The sequence below is a fragment of the Orycteropus afer genome, unplaced genomic scaffold (genome assembly GCF_000298275.1).
Source record: "Orycteropus afer afer isolate SDZICR_OR568_19922 unplaced genomic scaffold, OryAfe1.0 scaffold00058, whole genome shotgun sequence".
Taxonomy (NCBI): Eukaryota; Metazoa; Chordata; class Mammalia; order Tubulidentata; family Orycteropodidae; genus Orycteropus; species Orycteropus afer.
Window position 1 is genome coordinate 8,433,497 of NW_006921645.1, and position 19,195 is coordinate 8,452,691.

Consider the following 19,195-nt stretch of genomic DNA (forward strand, 5'->3'; position numbering starts at 1 on the left):
CGGGTTCAAGGCTTTTATCCCCTTTCTCCTGCTCTTCTGGCCTGCTACTCTGGGCGGGCCTGAGTTTCCCCTCTTCACCTAATCCCTTCGGCTGATTGTTCTTCTGTCCGGTTCAAGGCTTTTATCCCCTTTCTCCTGCTCTTCCGGCCTGCTACTCTGGGTGTCCCTGCATTGTCTCTCCTCACCTGTAACCCTGGGGCTGAGTGCTCTTCTGTCCGTGTTCAAGGCTTTTATCCCCTTTCTCCTGCTCTTCCAGCCTGCTACTCTGGGCGGGCCTGAGTTTCCCCTCCTCACCTAATGCCTTCGGAACAAATATGGATCTCTTCCAGTCAGTTGACCAGGTAACTGTCTTCCAAATCTCTTGGCATAACTGAGTGAGTGACTCCAATGAGGCATCCATTTGTCGAAACATCTCAATGGGTATCCTGTCGATTCCTGGAGTCTTGTTCTTCGCCAGCTCCTTCAGTATAGCTTTGACTTCTTTCTTCAGTACCACTGGTTCTTGATCTTATGCCACCACCTGAAATGGATGAAGATCAAGCAGTCCTTTTTGGTGCAGTGACTCTGTGTATTCCTTCAATCTTCTATTGATGCTTACTGGATCATTCAATATTTTACCCATATAATTTTTCAATATTACAACTCAAGGTTGAATTTTTTCTTCAGTTCTTTCAGCTTGATAAATGCCAAGCATTTTCCTCCCTTTTGGTTTTCTAACTCCAGGTCTTTGGACATGTCATTATAGTAATTGGCTTTATCTGCTCCAGCTGCTCTTTGAAATCATCTGTTTAGCTCTTTTATCTTTTCATTTCTTCCATTTGCTTTAGTCACCCTCTGCTCAAAGACAAGTTTCAGAGTCTCTTCTGACATCCATTTTGGTCTTTTCTTTCTTTCTCATATTTTTAATGACCTCTTGCTCTCTTCATGGGTGATGTTCCTGATGTCATTTCACAATTCTTCAGGTTGTCAGTCATTGGTGTTCAATGCATCAAATCTATTCTTTAGATGGTCTCTAAATTCAGGAGGGATATATTGAGGTGCATATGTTGGCTCTTGTGGACTTCTTTTAATTGTCTTCAACTTCAAGTTGAACCTGCATATGAGCAATTGATGGTCTGTTCCACATTCAGCTCCTGGCCTTGTTTTGGTTGAAGATATTGAGCTTTTCCATTGTCTCTTGCCACAGATGTAGTCAATCTGATTCTTGTGTACTCTATCTGGTGAAGTCCATGTGTATAGCCACCATTTGTATTGTTGAAAAAAAAAATATTTGCAATGAATAAGTCGTTGGTCTTGCAAAATTCTATCATGCAGTCTTCAGCATTATTTCTGTCACCAAGGCCAAATTTTCTAACTACCGGTGATTCTTCTTTGTTTCCAACTTTTGCATTCCAGTCACCAGTGATAATTAACACACCTTGATTGCACATTCGGTCAATTTCAGACTGTAGAAGTCAATAAAAATCTTCAATTTTCTCATCTTTGGCTTTGGTGGTTGGTGCATAACTTTGAATAATGGTGTTTTAACTGGTCCCCCTTGTAGTTATATGCATATTTTCCTATCACTGACTGCTTTGTTCTTCAGGACAGATCTTGAAACATCCTTTGTGATGATGAATGTCAAGCCATTCCTCTTCAAATTGTCATTCCCAGCATAATAGATTATAGGGTTATCTGATTCAAAATGGCCCAAACCTGTCCATTTCATCTCACTAATGCCTAGGATATCAATCTTTATGCATACCATTTCATTATTGACAACTTCTCAATTCTCCTAGATTCCTACTTTGTACATTCCATGTTCCAATTATTAATGGACATTTGCAGCTGTTTCTCCTCAGTTTGAGTTGTGCCACATCAGCAAATGCAGGTATTAAAAGCTTTACTTTATCCATATCAGTAAGGTTGGTTCTACCTGGATGATGCAGCTATTTCCCAGTTGTATTTTCAGAGCCTTCCAAACTAAGAGGCTCATCCTCCTGCACTGTATCGGACATTGTTTCCAGGCTATTCATAATGTTGCACAGTAATGTATCAGACAGTATTTTTCTGCTATTCATAAGGTTTTCACTGGCCAATTCTTTGAGAAGTGGATGACCTCTTCCTTCTTCCTAGTCTGTCTCAGTCTGTAAACTGCCTTGAAACCTGTGCGCCATGTGCAACCTTTCTGGTACTTGAAACACTGGTGGCATAACCTCAAGCCTCCCAGCAACATGCAAGCCACCACAGGATGACAAACTGACAGACAGGTTTGTCTCCCTTAGTTGTTCAAAACCTCTCCACCTTACCCTTGCCTGAATCCCTGCCACTGCTACTCGCTCTGTTTCTTTCCCCTGCTTAGCTTTCCTTTCCCCTACTTTCTTGCTTCTCAGGGGTGGGGCCTGGGGCCCTCCCCTTACCTGGATCCCTGCAGCTGCTGCTCGCTCTGTCTCATCCCCCTGACTTGGCTTTCCTAAGAAGGGAGGATGGCAAAAATTCCTCTCATATACTTTGGACATATTATCAGGAGCAACCAGTCCCTGGGGAAGGACATCCCACTCAATAAAACAGAAGATCAATGAAAAGGAGAAAGACTCCAGTGAGATGGACTGACACAGTAGCTACAGAAATGGGCTCAAACAGGGCAGCAATTGTGAGGATGGCACAGGACCAGGTAGTGTTTTGTTCTGTTGTACACAGGGTTACTATGAGTCAGAACTGACTTGATTAAACCTAATGACAATAACATCAGAAGTCATTAACTACCAATTTCAGGACCCAGGTGTTTTGACTCTGACCTACATGGATCAGAGTGTAAATTACCTATAAAGAAAAAAAAAAAACGATGTTCAATTAAAGAAGATGAAAATTAAGAACAGTAGGCTATGGTGAGAAGAGGGTTTAGAAGCACAATATATATTAGAGCAGAGAGATTAGCGGATTTGTTGACAACAGTTTTAATTACATTTGAAGTTCTTTGTATAAGCAATATCCTCATAGGCTTGACAACTCTTTTATGAGAAGAAAGTATGAGTTCAATTGGGCTGGATTGCTGGGGTCACAACTGTTATTGTAAACACCTATGCTTTTGTATGACAGGATTCAATATCTTTATTGCCTATTCAATATATTTATTGATGATTGAGATGAAGGAATCGACAATGTGCTCATCAAATTTGCAAATTTGCTAATATCCTCACAAGACAGGAATAAAAGTCTAACCGACCTTGGCAAAATTAAGTGATTCTTCAGTGGATCACTTTAGGACAAGGGAAAATAAACAAAGGTTACAAGCTCTCCACAAGTTAAACACAAATATCTTAGGCATAGAAGTTAATTGTTTTTCACCATCTCTCTTTCCTAGATATTAACTAAATTATGCATAACGTTTTAGATATCACATTTTTAAAATATTATGAAAACAAAAGGATTCAGAAAAGAGCAACATATGCATAATCAAATAAAAAATAGTGATCAGACCCAAACATATAGCAGGTGCTTAATTATTATTTATTCAGTGGGGAAAGGAGAAAGAAAGGGAGGGAAGAAGAGAAGGCAGGAAGGAAAGAAGGGAGGGAGCAAAAGAAAGAAAGAGGGAGGACAATCAGACAAGCGTGGCAGAGAATACTATAAGAAATAAATAATTCCTTTACCATCAGAGACAATAATACAAACACTAGACCAGCCACTCCTCAGAAGGAAGATAGGGCAATCTACTTCTGTAGTGATACTGCTTCAGAAACCCAAGGGGGGGGGGTCGCTATGATTCGGGTCCAACTCCACGGCACATAACAACAACAACAAGACCAAATGAAACTGGTATAGGTAAAAATTTTGTGACCTTTAAGAGAAGAATTCTTACTCAGAGCTGAAAGAGTAAATACTCATCAAATTAAAACAAGAACTACACAAAATGATTTAACTGGGCACCCCTCCCTCTAGCTTTGGAATTTCACAATACCTTACTTCATAACTGGTGTTTCTTGTCATTCGTTTAAGCAGAATCATACTCAGGAAATTCCATGGTCTTGGAGAAGAGCTGAGATTAGGCTTCATATTCCAGTGGCATGCCCCTATCTATGTCTAACTCCTTTATTGTGCTCCTTATCTTTTCTTCCCAGAATTACATAATCTGCCCTTATTTACTCTAGACCCTGAAAATTATACTATTTTTACTTCAGAGTTCAGGAAAACACAGAAACATTCCCATAAGCAAGCATTCAAAAGGTACATCTCAGATCTGACCTGGAAGTGAAACTAGATTGGAAATAGGTGTCCATGCTCCCTTATGCAAGTTGTTCTTGAACTTGGCTGCATATTATACTTGCCTGGGAAGGCTGGAAACCTCCTCATGACCAGTCAGATCTATTGTTGCTAGTTATTATTGAGTTGAATCTGACTCATGTCTACCCCATATGTAATACTGCTCTACAGGGTGTTGAAGGCTGTGAACTTTCTGAAGCAAATCATCAGGCCTGTTTTCTGAGACACCTCTGGGTAGGTTGGAACCATTAACCTTTCAGTTATTAGTCAAACCTTTTAGGTACAAGTCAGACCTGAACTAAATTAGACATCCAGGGAGTGAGTCCCAGACATTAGACTTCTTTTAAAGGTCTTCAGGTGATATTAATGTTCAGCCAAGGTTGAGAAACACTGATTTATGGGATATTTGGTAATTTTTATTCACCTCAACACACTCCCTAGAAAGAATTTGTCAAAGAACTGGTAACCAACCCTAACAAAATGTCAATGCTGCTGGAGGCTGTGGACTACTCTTGAAGAGCTGGATGTGTCAATCTAAGCTTATATTAGCTAATCAACAAAGTATTCAACCAACTTTAACATTCACTTAGCAATGTTCTCCAATTCCTCAGTGATGCAAACTTTAATGAGCTTGGCTGTTAACTCAATGTTTAGAAGTTCAAGTCCATCACCCAGAAATGCCACAGGCACCTCAAAAGAAAAGCCTGATGATCTACTTCTGAAAAATCAGCCATTGGAAAAATTAAGATATTTCTACACATGTATTTAAATGTGCTACAAATATTTCCATAAACATAGTAGAGCATACAGGGACAAAAGTTATAAAAACATCTTAGCCATAACAAAACACCTTGAAGGAATGAGTCATAGAGTCTGAGGGCTCAGCACCATAGTCTTGGGTGACACTAAGGTCAATTAGTATAACATACTGCACAAGGACAACTTTCTGCATACTGCTTTGGTGAGTAGCAACTGGGGTCTTAAAAGCTTGTGAGCAGACATCTAAGGGACAGCTATTAGTCATTGTCCATCCAGAGAAAAGAAGAGTGAGGAAAAGCAAAGACACAAGGAAAGAATTAGTCCAAAGGACTAATGGAGCATGTGAACCCCTGCCTCTATGACCCTGAGACCAGAAGAACTAGATGGTGTCCAAGTAATACTGCTAAGCACTCTCAAAGAGATCATAATAGTAGGTCCTGGACAGAGTGAGAGAAAAATATGAAACAAAAACTCTAAATCATGAAAAAGACCAACCTTACTGATCTGACAGAGACTAGTGGAATGTCCAAGACTATGGCTTTTTTGACACTCTTCAAGCCTGGAATGGAAGTCACCCATATGGGTCAACTTTCTGCCAAACTATAAGTAGGTTTATAAGGTGAAGAATAACACTAGTGAAGTAGGTGCTCCTTAGAAAAATCAACCATAAGCCAAAACCAAATCCACTGCCATCGAGTCGATTCTGACTCATAGTGATATTGTAGTTCAGAGCTACCCCATACGGTTTCCAAGGCTGTAAATCTTTATAGAAGCAGACTGCCTCATCTTTCTCTTGTAGAGCACAGCTGTTGGGTTGGAACCAACAACATTTTGGTTAGCAGCCTGATGTTTTAACTACAGTGCCATAAGTTAGCATTTGCCAAATGATAAAGATCAGAAGGCAGAAAGGTATAGGTAAGAAGGACAAAGAGAAATGGTAAACCCAGGAAGGAAGTGGGAAGAGTTACATTGTGGGGATTCCAATCAATGTCACAAAACAAAATGTGTTTGAATCATTGAATGGAAAACCAGTTTGCTGTGCAAACTTTCTCCCAAATCACAATTTAAAAAAAAAAAGGAAAAAGAAAATCAGCCATTGAAAACTGGGGAGCACAGTTCTACCCTGACACATATGAGGTCTCCATGAGTCAGAATCAACTGGATAGCAAATGATTTTAGTAATGTCCTTGGCTCTAAATTATTTGAAGCTGATAGCTTACTCTCCTTGTTTTCTGAATAACAGTATAATTCTTCATCCAAAGATGGTAAGGTCAGGAGCCTTAGTACCCTCTACGATTAACTAGAGAAGTAAACTACAGGCTGCAAAGTATGTGCATGATGATCACCTGGTAAGATGCATATTGTGATTTAGCAGTTCTGCAATGGGGCATGAGATTCTACATTTTCAACAAGTTCCCAAGTCATGCTGATAATATTAGCCATAGCCACATCTTAAGGAACAAGGATCAAGAGGAAGTTCTATTGACTTCAAATATTGTGGCATTTGAATTTTGGATTACCCAACTTAAGAACATTCTCACTTTAGCTTACCTGTTGTTGTTGTTGTTGTTGTTGTTGTTATGTGCCATTGAGTCGGACCTAGCTCATAGCAACACTATCTTGGGTTTTCGAGGTGGTATCACTACAGAAGTAGATTGCTCAATCTTCCTCCGTGGAGTAGCTGGTGGGTTTGAACTACCAGCCTTCTGGTTACCAGTCAAGTGCTTCACGCACTCTGACACTTGATCTCTTTTAGAAAAAAAAAAATAATAGTAACTCCCAGGTACATAAATATCTTCTGACTACAATTTCCCTGCATTGCTATAAGCCAAAATTTTTAATAGACTTTACATTACAGTAAGAAAGAAAGCAATTGGTCCATTCCTAAGTGTTAAATAAAATCAGTCTCAAAGGAGGAAATGTATCTGATTTGGGAAAACAGCCATATTTAGGACCTTTTGGAAAAAACCTTATGTAAAGTACTGGGCCTCCAGCCCATGATTACAGAACTCTTGGATAAACCCCTGATTTCAGGCAGCTAGGGGTTGATCAAATCTCAGAAGAATTCTGGTATAATTCAAGGATAAGCATTAATTGTTTAATGAGGAAATATTAAGCATTATAATAATTTTAATTGTCATTAATTTCTCTTCTTAAATAAAAGAAAACACATTCTTTAGATAAGTATTGACTCTTTCCTCTCAATCCAGTGCATTTAAAGCTCAGTGGGAAACACAGAGGCAAGACCAGCACATGAAAACAGATTGGAGTTATGTTTCCACAAACCAAGGAGTTCCTCAAGCCATAAGAAGCTGGAAAAAATAAAGAAGGATCTTCCCCTAGAGTCTTTCAGAAAAAGCAAGGTCCTGAATAAAACCTGAATTCAGAATTTTAGCCTCAAGAAGTGAGAGACAATAAATATCTGTTGTTTTAAGTATTACAAAACATAACAAAATAACAACAACAAAAAAAAGCTTATTGTTCTTTACTTGGTTCTGACTCATGGCAAACCCATATGTTTCAAAGTAGATCTGCTCCATTGGGTTTGTGTGATTGGAATCTTTGTAGAAAAAGATCACCAGTCTTTCCATGGCAAGGCCAGGTGAATTTGAACCTCCAAAATTTAGGTTAGCTGTAGAAGACAAGTATTTGTGTCACTCAGGGACCTATTATTGTGTTGCTATTGTTTTTCTTAGGTGTCATTGAGTTGGTTCTGACTCATAGTGACTAAATGTACAACAGAATGAAACACGGCCCAGTCCTGAACCATCCTCACTGTCACTGCCATGCTCAAGTCCACCATAATAGCCACTGTATCAGTCCATCTCATTGAGAGTCTTCTGATTTTTCACCAACCCTCTACTTTGCCAAGCATGAATATAATTTCTCTAGTAACATGACCAATGTAGAAGAGATGAAGTCTAGCCATTCTCGTGTCTAAGGACCATTCTAATTGTACTTCTTCCAAGACAGATTTGTCCATTCTTCTGGCAGTCCATGTTATATTTAATATTCTTTACAAATGCCATTTTCAAATACATTAATTATTCTTCCCACCATTTATCTGTCAGTTTGTTGTACAGTGGTGGTTTACATGTTGCTGTGAGGCTGGAGGCTATGCCACCGGTATTTCAAATACCATGTTGGACATGTTTCAGCAGAAATTCCAGATTAAGATAGACTCAAAAGAAGGAAAAGCCTGATTCAAAATGAGGTCTCATCAGTGATCACCATGTTATTTCCCTCTAGCATCTTAGTGCTTGAAAAACTAGATACAGTAGTTTGAATTAGGGATTCTGGCACTCTGAACAATTCACTGAGTCAGAGTGCACCAAACTCAGAGGAGTAGAATTAGAAAAGAGAATGGATGGGGGCGGGGGGGCGGATAAAATAACAGAAGATCTATCCTGCAGAGCACCGACAGGCAGCCAAGAAAGGCCATCAAAGACCTCACTGGGTTTAGGAAGAAGACATACCACACCAGCATAGCAGTGACCACACCAGCCTACCAGCGATCACCCCAAGGATTTAACTTCAGCACCTGATTTTATCAGTAACGTGGGTTGGCTAGGTACAAACAGGCACATCCAGTGCTGCTGAAATCTAAGCAGAGAGTCCACTGGTGCTGCAGGAGGGTGGGCCCAGGAAGGTGCCCCCACAGCAGGTCACTGATCAGGCTTGGGTCAGCTTAGTGGCACTGAGAGGCCTGCGCTTGACTTTATCGATGATATTGAGACCACAGATTACTAGCAGGCAATTTACTGACTCCAGTGCCACAGAAACTGAATGGATCTTTGGTGCCATGGGTGGGTGGATCCACAGAGGAGCTCCCACAATGGATCATGGTCTGGGCTGGTTGGGCCAGTGCCATAGGTGGGTGGGACCAGAGAGAGGAACCCCCATGGCAGACCACGGAGCCGGGCTATTGTCTTGGGTTGGTTTTCTGGGGCCTCAGGGCCTCGGGATCAGGGTTTTTGCATGTGTCTGAGCCTGGTGGAAAGTGTTGACCCCCTAACAACTGGAAACTTTGCTGAAATTGAGCTGCAGGTCTATGAATAACAGTACAATATCATCATTAGCAGGCCATTCAAAGTCCTAGAAACCACCCCTACCAACAAGAAAATTCACTTCTCCCGATCTTCTGCTCTCACCTTCTCCACCAATAGCTTCACTCATCCAGTAGAAGAAACCACATTCAACCACCATAATACATCCTGGTTTGAACTCTAAACCCTCTTTATCACAAACAGAAACCCATATTCACATTCCACACAGTGATTTCACCATCACAAAGAAAACTGCAGAGCAATGCAGCATACCTGAATTAATAACTAAAAAAATAAAATACACCAGGTTCACCTTTTCAAAATATTAAATTATAAAACCAAGACAAAACAAACCAAGACATAACCAACCATTAAAGACAACCTCAAAATGTCTAGGGAACAAAAGGCAACCTCAAATCAAACAAAAAAATAGGACAAGGCATTAGAAGCAAAACCATAAACAAAAATCTCATTAAATATGGAGCAAAAAGAGGCAATAGAATTATCTGAGAAAGAGTTTAGAAGATATGCTTACAGAGCTTTACAAAAGCCTAACGAAATGCTAAACAGAAGCAAGGAGAACACAGACAGTTCCCTGGAAAAACTCAGGAACATCATTCAAGAAAGAAATAACTCAGAACTCATACAAAACCAGCAGTTAGAAATCCAGAAGATGAATACCAAAATTACAGAATTACACAACACAGTAGAAGCACAAAAGAGTAAGTTAGAACTAGCTGAAGAACGCATATCTCAAGTAGAAGACAAATTCCTGGACACCAGCCTGTATGAATAAAAATCAGAACAAAGATTTAAGAGAAATGAAGAGAACCTGAGAATTATATGGATGACATGAGAATAAATAACATATGACTCATTGGAATTCCAGAACAAGAAGAGGCAAAGACCACTGAAAAAATTGTGGAAGACCTGCTAACAGAAAACATCCCCCACATCATGAAAGAAGAAAAGACATTTGTCCAAGAAGCTCATAGAACCCCACACAAAATAGATCCCAAGAGAAAAACACTGAGGCATATTATAATCAAACTCTCCAAAACCAAAGACAAAGAAAAAATTTTGAGAGCTGCCTGAAATAAAAGAAATATTATTTATAATAATCAATCAGTTAGGTTGAGCCCCTATTACTTAGCAGAAACCATGCAGGCAAGAAGGCAATGGGATGGCATATATAAACACTGAAAGAAAAGAACTTCCAACCAAGAATCCTATATCCAGCCAAATTATCCACCAAATATGAAGGCAGAATCAAGGCATTCTCAGACAAACACAAATTAAAGGATTTTGTGAAAACTAGGTCAACCCTACAAGAAATGCTTAAGGAAGTCCTTCCAATAGAGAACCCACAACAGAGATCAACAAAATGAGGATACATGGCATCAACACTAAAACCAAATCAGAAATAGAAACTCAAAATAAGACCATAAAACATTGTACACTAAAAACTAAGGAAGCCAATCAGCACACAACAATAGCAATTAACCTATCAGAGGGAATAAAACTTCTAGGTACAAACTTCCAAATGAAGAGGAAAACAGGACACTGTCTTCACAGAACGCACTGTTCTTAAAATGCAGGGACAAGAATATACTCCAAGGTAACCACAGAGAAAATTAACAATCCCCCTAAGCAACTCCAGAAGGAAGGAAAACATGACTTATTCATTGAAAATACATTTTTCAACAACATAAGGAGTAGCTACACATGTGGACTTCACAAGATGAAGTACACAGGAATCAGATTGACCACATCTGTGGAACGAAGTGATGGAGAAGCTAAATATGTTATGTCAAAACAAGGCCAGGAACTGACTGTGGGACAGACATCAACTGCTCATATGCAAGTTCAAATTGAAGCTGAAGACAGTTAAAATAAGTCCACGAGAGCTAAAATATGACCTTGATTACATCCCTCCTGAATTTAGAGACCATCTAAAGAACAAATTTGATGCATTGAACACTAATGACTGAAAACCAGAGGAATTGTGGGATGACATCAAGATCATCCATGAAGAAAACAAGAGGTCATTAAAGAGACAGGAAAGGAAAAAAAGACCAAAATGTATCTCAGAAGAACATCTGAAATTTGCCCCTGAATGAAGAGTAGCTAAAGTGGATGGAAAAATTGACAGGATAAAAGAGCTGAACAGAAGATTTCAAAGACCAGCTCAAGCAGACAAAGTCAAATATTACAATGAAATATGCAAAGACCTGGAGTTGAAAACCAGAAGGGAAGAACGTGCCCAGCATTTCTCAAGCTGAAAGAACTGAGGAAAAAATTTAAGCCTCAAATTGCAATATTGAAACAGTCCATGGACAATATGTTGAATGAAGCAGGAAACATCAAGAGAAAATTGATGGAATACACAGAGTCACTACACCAAAAAGAATTGAAAGATTATCATCCATAAAAGGAGGTGGCATATGATCAAGAACCAATGATATTGAAGGAAGATGTCGAAGCTGCACTGAAGGAATTGGTGAAAAACAAGGCCTAGGAATTGACAGAATACTCATTGAGATGTTTCAACAAAGAGATGCCCCATGGGAGGCACTAACTCATCTACGCAAAGAGATATGGAAGACAGCTACCAGGCCAACTGACTGGAAGAGATCCATATTTGTATCCATTCCAAAGAGAGGTGATCCCACAGAATGTGGAAATTATCAAACAATATCACTGATATCACTAAAATCTTACTAAAAATAATTCAAAAATGGTTGCAGCAGTATATAGATAGTGAACTTCCAGAAATGCAAGCTAGATTCAGAAGGGGATATGGTGTGAGAGATATCATAGCTAATGTCAGATGGATTTTGGCTGAAATCAAAGAATACCATAAAGATATTCATTTGTGTTTTATTGACTCTGCAAAGGCATTTGATTGTGTGGATCATAACAAATTGTGGATAACATTGAGAAGAATGAGAATTCCAGAACACTTGATTGCACTCATGAAGAATATGTGCATAGACCAGGAAGCTGTCATTCAAACAGAACAAGGGGATACACTGCATGGTTTAAAATCAGGAAAGGAGTGTGTCATGGTTGTATCCTTTCACCATACTTATTCAATCTGTATGCTGACCCAATTATCTGAAAAGCTGGACTATATGAAGAAGAATGTGGTATCAGGATTGGAGGAAGGCTCAATAACAACTTGAGATACACAGACGATACAACTTTGCTTGTTCAAAGTGAGGATGACTTGGAGCACTTACTGATGAAAGTTAAAGACTGCAGTCTGACAGATGGATTACACCTCAATAGAAAGAAAACAAAAATCCTCACCACTGGACCAATAAGCACCTTTGTGATAGATGGAGAAAAGATTGAAGTTATCAAAGACTTCATATTGCTTGGTTCTACAATCAATGCCAATGGAAGCAGCAGTCAAGACATCAAAAGATGTATTGCTTTGGACAAATCTGTTGCATAAGACTTCTTTCAAGTGCTGAAGAGCAAAGACTTCTCCTTGAAGACTAAGATTTGACCCAAGCCGTGGTATTTTCAGTTGTATCCTATGCATGTGAGAGCTGGACAAGGAATAAGGAAAATTAGAGTTGATGCTTTTGAGTTGTGGCATTGGCAAAGAATGCTGAAAGTACTGTGGACTGCTAAAAGAACTAACAAATCTGTCCTGGACAAAGTGCAACCAGAATGCTCCTTCAAAGCAAGAATGGCCTGACTTTGTCTCACTTACTTTGTTCATGTTGACTGAAGGGATCATTCTCTGGAGAAGGATGCCATCGTTAGTAAAGTGGAGGGTCAATGAAAGAGGGGAAGGTCCTCAACAAGATGGATTGACACAGTGGCTGCAGTGTGGGGCTTGAGGATGATAGGAGTTGTGAGGCTGGTACAGGACAAGGCAGTGTTTCGTTCTGCTGTACATAGGGTCTCTATGAGTTGGAGACAATTCAACAGCACCTAACAACAACAATCACTAATATTACATGCAAGTAAAATCTTGCTGAAGATAATTAAAAACTTGTTGCAGCAGTGTATTGACAGAGAACTTCCAGAAATGCAAGCTGGATTCAGAAGAGGATGTGGGATGAGGGACATCATTGCTGATTTAAGATGGATCTTGGCTGAAAGCAAAGAATAACAGAAAAATGTTTACTCGTGTTTTGTTGACTACGCAAAAACATTCAACTATGTAGACATTAACAAATTATGGATAACATTGAGAAGAATGGGAATTCTATAACACTTAATGGTGCTCATGAAGAAACTGTACACAGATCAGGAGGCTGTGTTTGAAACAGAACAAGGGTAGATACTGTGTAATTTAAAATCAGGAAGAGTGCATCAGGGTTGTATCCATTCAACATACTTATTCAGTCTGTATACTGAGCAAATATTTGAGAAGCTGGACTATATGAAGAAGAAGACAGCATCAGGATTGGAGGAAGACTCATTAACAACCTGAAATATGCAGACGACACAACTTTGCTTGATGAAAGTGAAGAGGACTTGAAGCACTTACTGATGAAGATTGAAGACTACAGCTGCATTCAGGATTATACCTCAAAATATAGAAAGCAAAAATCCTCACAAGTGAACCAATAAGCAGCATCATGATAAATGGAGAAAATATTGAAGTTTTCAAAGATTCCTTGTTACTTGGTTCCACAATCAGCACCCATGGAAGAGTAGTAAAGAAATCAGACGATGTATTGTACTGGGCAAATATGCTGCAAAAGACCTCTTCAAAGTGCTGAAGAACCCAGGCACCCATCAACAGAAGAATGGCTAACCAAACTATGGTACATAGGCACAATGGAAAACTATGTAACACTAGAGTAACGTAGAACCTGCAAAATACCACATAACATGGATGAACTTAGAGGACATTATGCTGAATGAACTAAGTCAGTCACAGAAGAGCAAATATTGTGTTTGTTCATTATTGTAAAAACTCAAGGAAAAGTCTATATATGGAAGGAAACTTTCTTTGTTGGTTACCAAGGGTGGGAAGGGAGGGGAGGGAACATTGCAAAACATCAAATAATAATAATAAGTATAGAATAAATAAATAAGTGCTGAAGAGCAAAGATGTCTCTTTGAAGACTAAGGCGTGCCTAACCCAAGCCATGGTATTTTCAGTAGCTTTATAGCATGTGAAAGCTGGACAATGAATAAGGAAGATCAAAGAAGAGCTGATGCTTTTGAATTGTGGTATTGCCAAACAATACTGAAAGTACCACAGACTGCCAGAAGAATGAACAAATCTTTCCTGGAAGAAATCCAGCCAGAATGTTGCTTGGAAGCAAGAATGGCCTGACTTTCTCTCAACTACTTTGGTTATGTTATTAGAAAAGGCTATTATGCTTGGCAAAATGGAGCATCAGCGAAAGAGAGGAAGGCCCTCAATGAAATGGACTGACAGAGTGGCTGCAACAATGGGCTCAGGCATAGCAAGGATTGTGAGGCTCTCACAGGACCTCACAGTGTTTCATTCTGTTGTACATATGGTCGCTATGAGTTGGAGCTGACTTGAGGGCATTTAACAACAATAACAAGAATTCTTCATCAGTCTTCCTTAGATTGCCCAGCTTTCACATCCATATGAGGAGACTGAATATATCATGTGTTGGGTCAGGTGCGGAAAACCAAAAAAAAAAAAAAACAGGCAAAAGTGGTAGTTGTGCCTTTGAACACTTTGAAGAGGTATTTTGCAGTAGATATGCCAATGCAATATATTGTTAGATTATTTTAATTATATATACATATAGTGATTTGCATGAAAAGTTACAGGACAAAATGATGTTCCATTCAACAATCCATACACATTCTGTTCTGTGACATTTACTGCAATCCCCACACTGTAACAGCATTCTTCTCACTTTCTCCATCTGACCACCCTTTCTCTTCTTTCTTCCTTCCTATCCATTGCTGCCTTCCTAGTTCTATCCCTAGGGAAGTGTTGTCTTTTTGATATCATATGCTTGATCTTTCACTTTATAGTCCAATCTTTCATTTGACTATTAGTTGAGTCACAAGGGTTAAGTTCAGTTCCTAGCTTGAAGAGTGTCTAAGGACCATAGTCTCAGGGGTTCCACCAGTCTTCATCAGACCAATAAACATGATGTTTTCTTATGATGTTGACTTTTGTTCCATATTTTGCCCCACTCTATCTAGGACCTCTTATAGTGATCCCTTTCAGAGTGGTCAGCAATGGATCCAGACCCATCTAGTTCTTGTCTCAGGATTGCGGAGGCTGGGTTTCCCATGCTCCATTAGTCCTTTCGACTAACTGTTTCCTGTGTCTTTGATTTTCTTCCATATTCTTTGCACCAGAAGGAGAATGACCTTCAATTGCACTTAGATGGCCACATACAAGCTTTTAAGACCCCCGTCGTTACTCACCAAGATAGGATGTAGAACGTTGCCTTTGTGGACAATGTTAAGTCACTTGACCTTAGTGTCCCTCAAGACTATGGTTGTGAACCTCCATATCCACTAACTGATTTGCTCAAGGTTTTTGGTTATGACTAAGATACCTTCATAAATTTGTCCCCTGTATCCTCTACTAAATTCATGGATATATTTGCAGAACATACAAATACATAGGTAGAGATAACCTCTGTCAAGCCTATATATATTTGTGGGTGTGGTACCACTTGCCTTCCCACCCTTTTTCATATTGAATATCTATCCACCCACAAATTATTGTTATCACTATTATTGCAGGATTGTATATGCAATAGCATTCACCTTTATTGTCTTTAACTCTTGTGTTCCTCCCTATGTCTTCCACTGCTTCAATCATTTTGTTCTGACCAACCTTTATTGTATATTGCCTTTCACTTCACTCAAGTTAATACGAATCTGTCTCCTATTTAGTGATTTCCCCTCCCACCCATGGTAACCTTCAAAGAATAATTTTTTCTGCGTTTAAGTCTTTTCTTAACATTTTGCATTAGCGGTCTCATATAATAATTTTCCTTTCATGATTGACTAATTTCACTCAGCCTAATGTCTTCTAGATTCATCTCTGCTATGAGATGTTTTGCATATTCATAATTATTCTTTAATGATGTATAGTATTCTATTGTGTGTACATACCATAGTTTATTTATCTATTCATCAGCTGATGGGCACTTTGGTTGTTCCCATTTTTTTGTTATTCTGAACAATGCTGTAATGAACATTGGTGTCCATATATCTGCTAGGTTCATGGCTCTTATTTCTGTAGAATATATATCTCTGTTCTGGTTACCAAGTACCACTCTGACAAGACTATAGCACAAATGGGATGGTCTTAACAAACAGGAGATTTTCTCTCACAGTTTGGAAGCTTTAAGTCCAATTTCAAAGTGCCAGGCTCTAGGGGCTGGCTGAAAGCCCTTTAAACTTGGGCTTCAGCTCTGCCTCTTGCGCCTGGCCCACTGAAGCTAGTGGCATCTCTTCACTTAGTCAGCTACTGGCTGCTGAGGCTAACAAGCCCAAGGTCGACAAGTAAAATGGCACAGTCCTGATGTTACCAAACCACATGGCAGGTTATTAACTCAAGTCTATTCTAAGTCCCAAGGTCAGCAGAGCATGGCAGGCTGCTACTGAACAATGACATGGCTACATTCAGGGTCCACGCATGCCATAAGCTAGAGACTATCCCCAAGTCTTCTTCTTATATACAGGAAGCAGACCATACCTCAAAATCAGCTACTTAGCTGCTTGTGGTAGATCCCACCATGGAGTTGATTTCCAGTCTCATCATGAAGAATAACTACCACCAGCTGCTCACCACTCAACCAGGCCCAGCCAAGTGGACACACAAACTTAACTACCACAATCTAGTTGTGCTAAAAAGGCAAGGAGGCCACATGTTCTGACCTCCTCTAACTCCACAAGAGGAAGACAGAATCATCATCAATAGCCCAAGGCCTATTACTGCAAGGCTAGAAATGCTGCCTCCCTCCAGCCCTTTCACCAATCATTCCTCCCAAAGCACCCACCACCTCTCTCCTGGGTTTGCTAATTCACTGCAGTGGTCACACAGAACTCACAGATTATGGGGTTTATTAGGGAAACACCAGGCTACAGTTCAAGTTCAGGAAAAATTCCCAATCTCTTTCCCAGCCCACAGTCTCTCTCCCAACAGTGCTTGTCCCTCGGTGTCTCACTCAGCAATGTGTGTCTCTTGAATCTCTTTCCCAGCAGTGTGTGTCTCTTTCAGGAGCATGTGTCTCTTTCAGCAGCACATCTTTCTCAACCAGCAGTCAGAGGGAGACCTCTTCTGCCTCTAGGAGGCCTACTTTTGAGCCTTGCAGGGGGGCCAAACTAACCAATCATAACATCAGAATTCTAAGCACCTGAGAGAGAGAGCAGGGACCTTCCAGAACATTGCTTTGTGTTGTTCCCAAAAGAAATACCCCAGGTGGATAACTTTAACAATCAAGAGCTCCTCAGTTGCTCACAGCAAATTCCACAATGGAGTTTACAAAGACTTATGGCTAGAAAAGCCACACTAAGAAATTTACTACACCGCAAGTAGTAAGAAGCTCTGGTGGCATAGTGCCTAAGGCATTTGACTGCTAACCAAAAGGCTGGAGGTTCAAACCCACCAACCACTCTTCGGAAGGAAGATTGGGCAATCTACATCCATAGTGATACTGCCTCAGAAACCCAAGGAGGGGTCGCTATGAGTCAGGTCCGACTCGATGGCAAACAACAACACCTATCTAGTAGTAGGATTTCTGGATAATATGGCATTTCCATTTCCAACTTCTTAAGGAAGCACCACACCACTTTCTACAGTGGTTGTACCATTTCACAATCCCACCACCAGTGTATGACTGTTTCAATCTTTCCATACCCTTTTCAACATTTCTTTTATCAGTTTTCTTTTGAACTTTGCTTTTAATTCTGGGGTGAGATGATAATTCATTATTATTATGATTTTCATCTCTCTACTAGCTAATGATCAAGAGCATTTCTTCACGTGATTGTTAGTCACCTGAATGTCTTTTTTGATAAAGTGTCAGTTCACACTCTTGCCCATATTTTAATTAGGTTACTTGTCATTTGTTGTTGTTAAGGTGTTGAAGTTTTCTATAAATTTAGAGATTAGTTCCTGGTCCAATATATTTTTGCCCCAAATTTTCCACTGTTCCATAGATTGTCTTTTCACTCTTTGGACAATGACTTTCGATGCACATAAGTGTTTAATTTTCAGGAAGGCACAATCATGTAGTTGTTTGCTAGTGTTTGTGCATTTTTAGTTATGTTTTATAGTGTATTTATACCACCTATTAGGTACCCTAAGTTTGCCCTTGTTTTTTCTGTGATGATCTTTATGGTTTGAGTTTTTACATTTAGGTCTTTGAGCTCCATCTTGAATTAGTTTTTGTATATGGAATATGATATGAATCTTTTTCATTTTTCTGCAAATGGTTATCTGGTTTTGCCAGCACCATTTGTTAAAGAGACTATCTCTTCCCAATTTAGTGGGTTTCCCCTTTTTCAAATATCAGCTGTGCAAAGGTGGGTAGATTTACTTCTAGGTTCTCAATTCTGTCCCACTGGTCTATGAGTCTGTTATTGTACCAATACCAGGTTATTTTAACTACTGTGGTTATATTACAGGTGTCTTAGGCTAGGTTCTCTAGAGAATCAAAACCAGTAAAGCTTATATGTACATACATATATAGAGAGAGAAAGAGAAAGAGAGAGACAGAGACAGAGACAGAGACAGAGAGATTTATCTCAGGAAAATGGTAGCTATGGAGTTTGGCAGGTCCCAAGATCCTGGATCAAATGTCAAGCTGGAGATTTTTCCTGACTCACACAGCTGCAGGAGCTGATGAGCCCAAGATCAGCAGGCAGTATAGCAGGCTGTTGACTTTGAAAGATGATGGATCCAAGATCAGGAGGCAAAAGAGTTGATTGTTGGCTCACAGGACAGTTGTAGTGGCTGGCAAGTCCCAAGTTCATGGACCAAATGTCAAGCTGAAGGCTTTTCCTGACTCACACAATTCCTGACTCACACAATTGCAGGGACGGATGAACCCAAGATTGGCAGGCAACACAACAGGATCCAGATCTAATAGAAAGTTCTCAAATTTTCCCAGGATGTCTATGTATACAAAGAGAGACATCAGTATGTGTATGTATGTATGTAT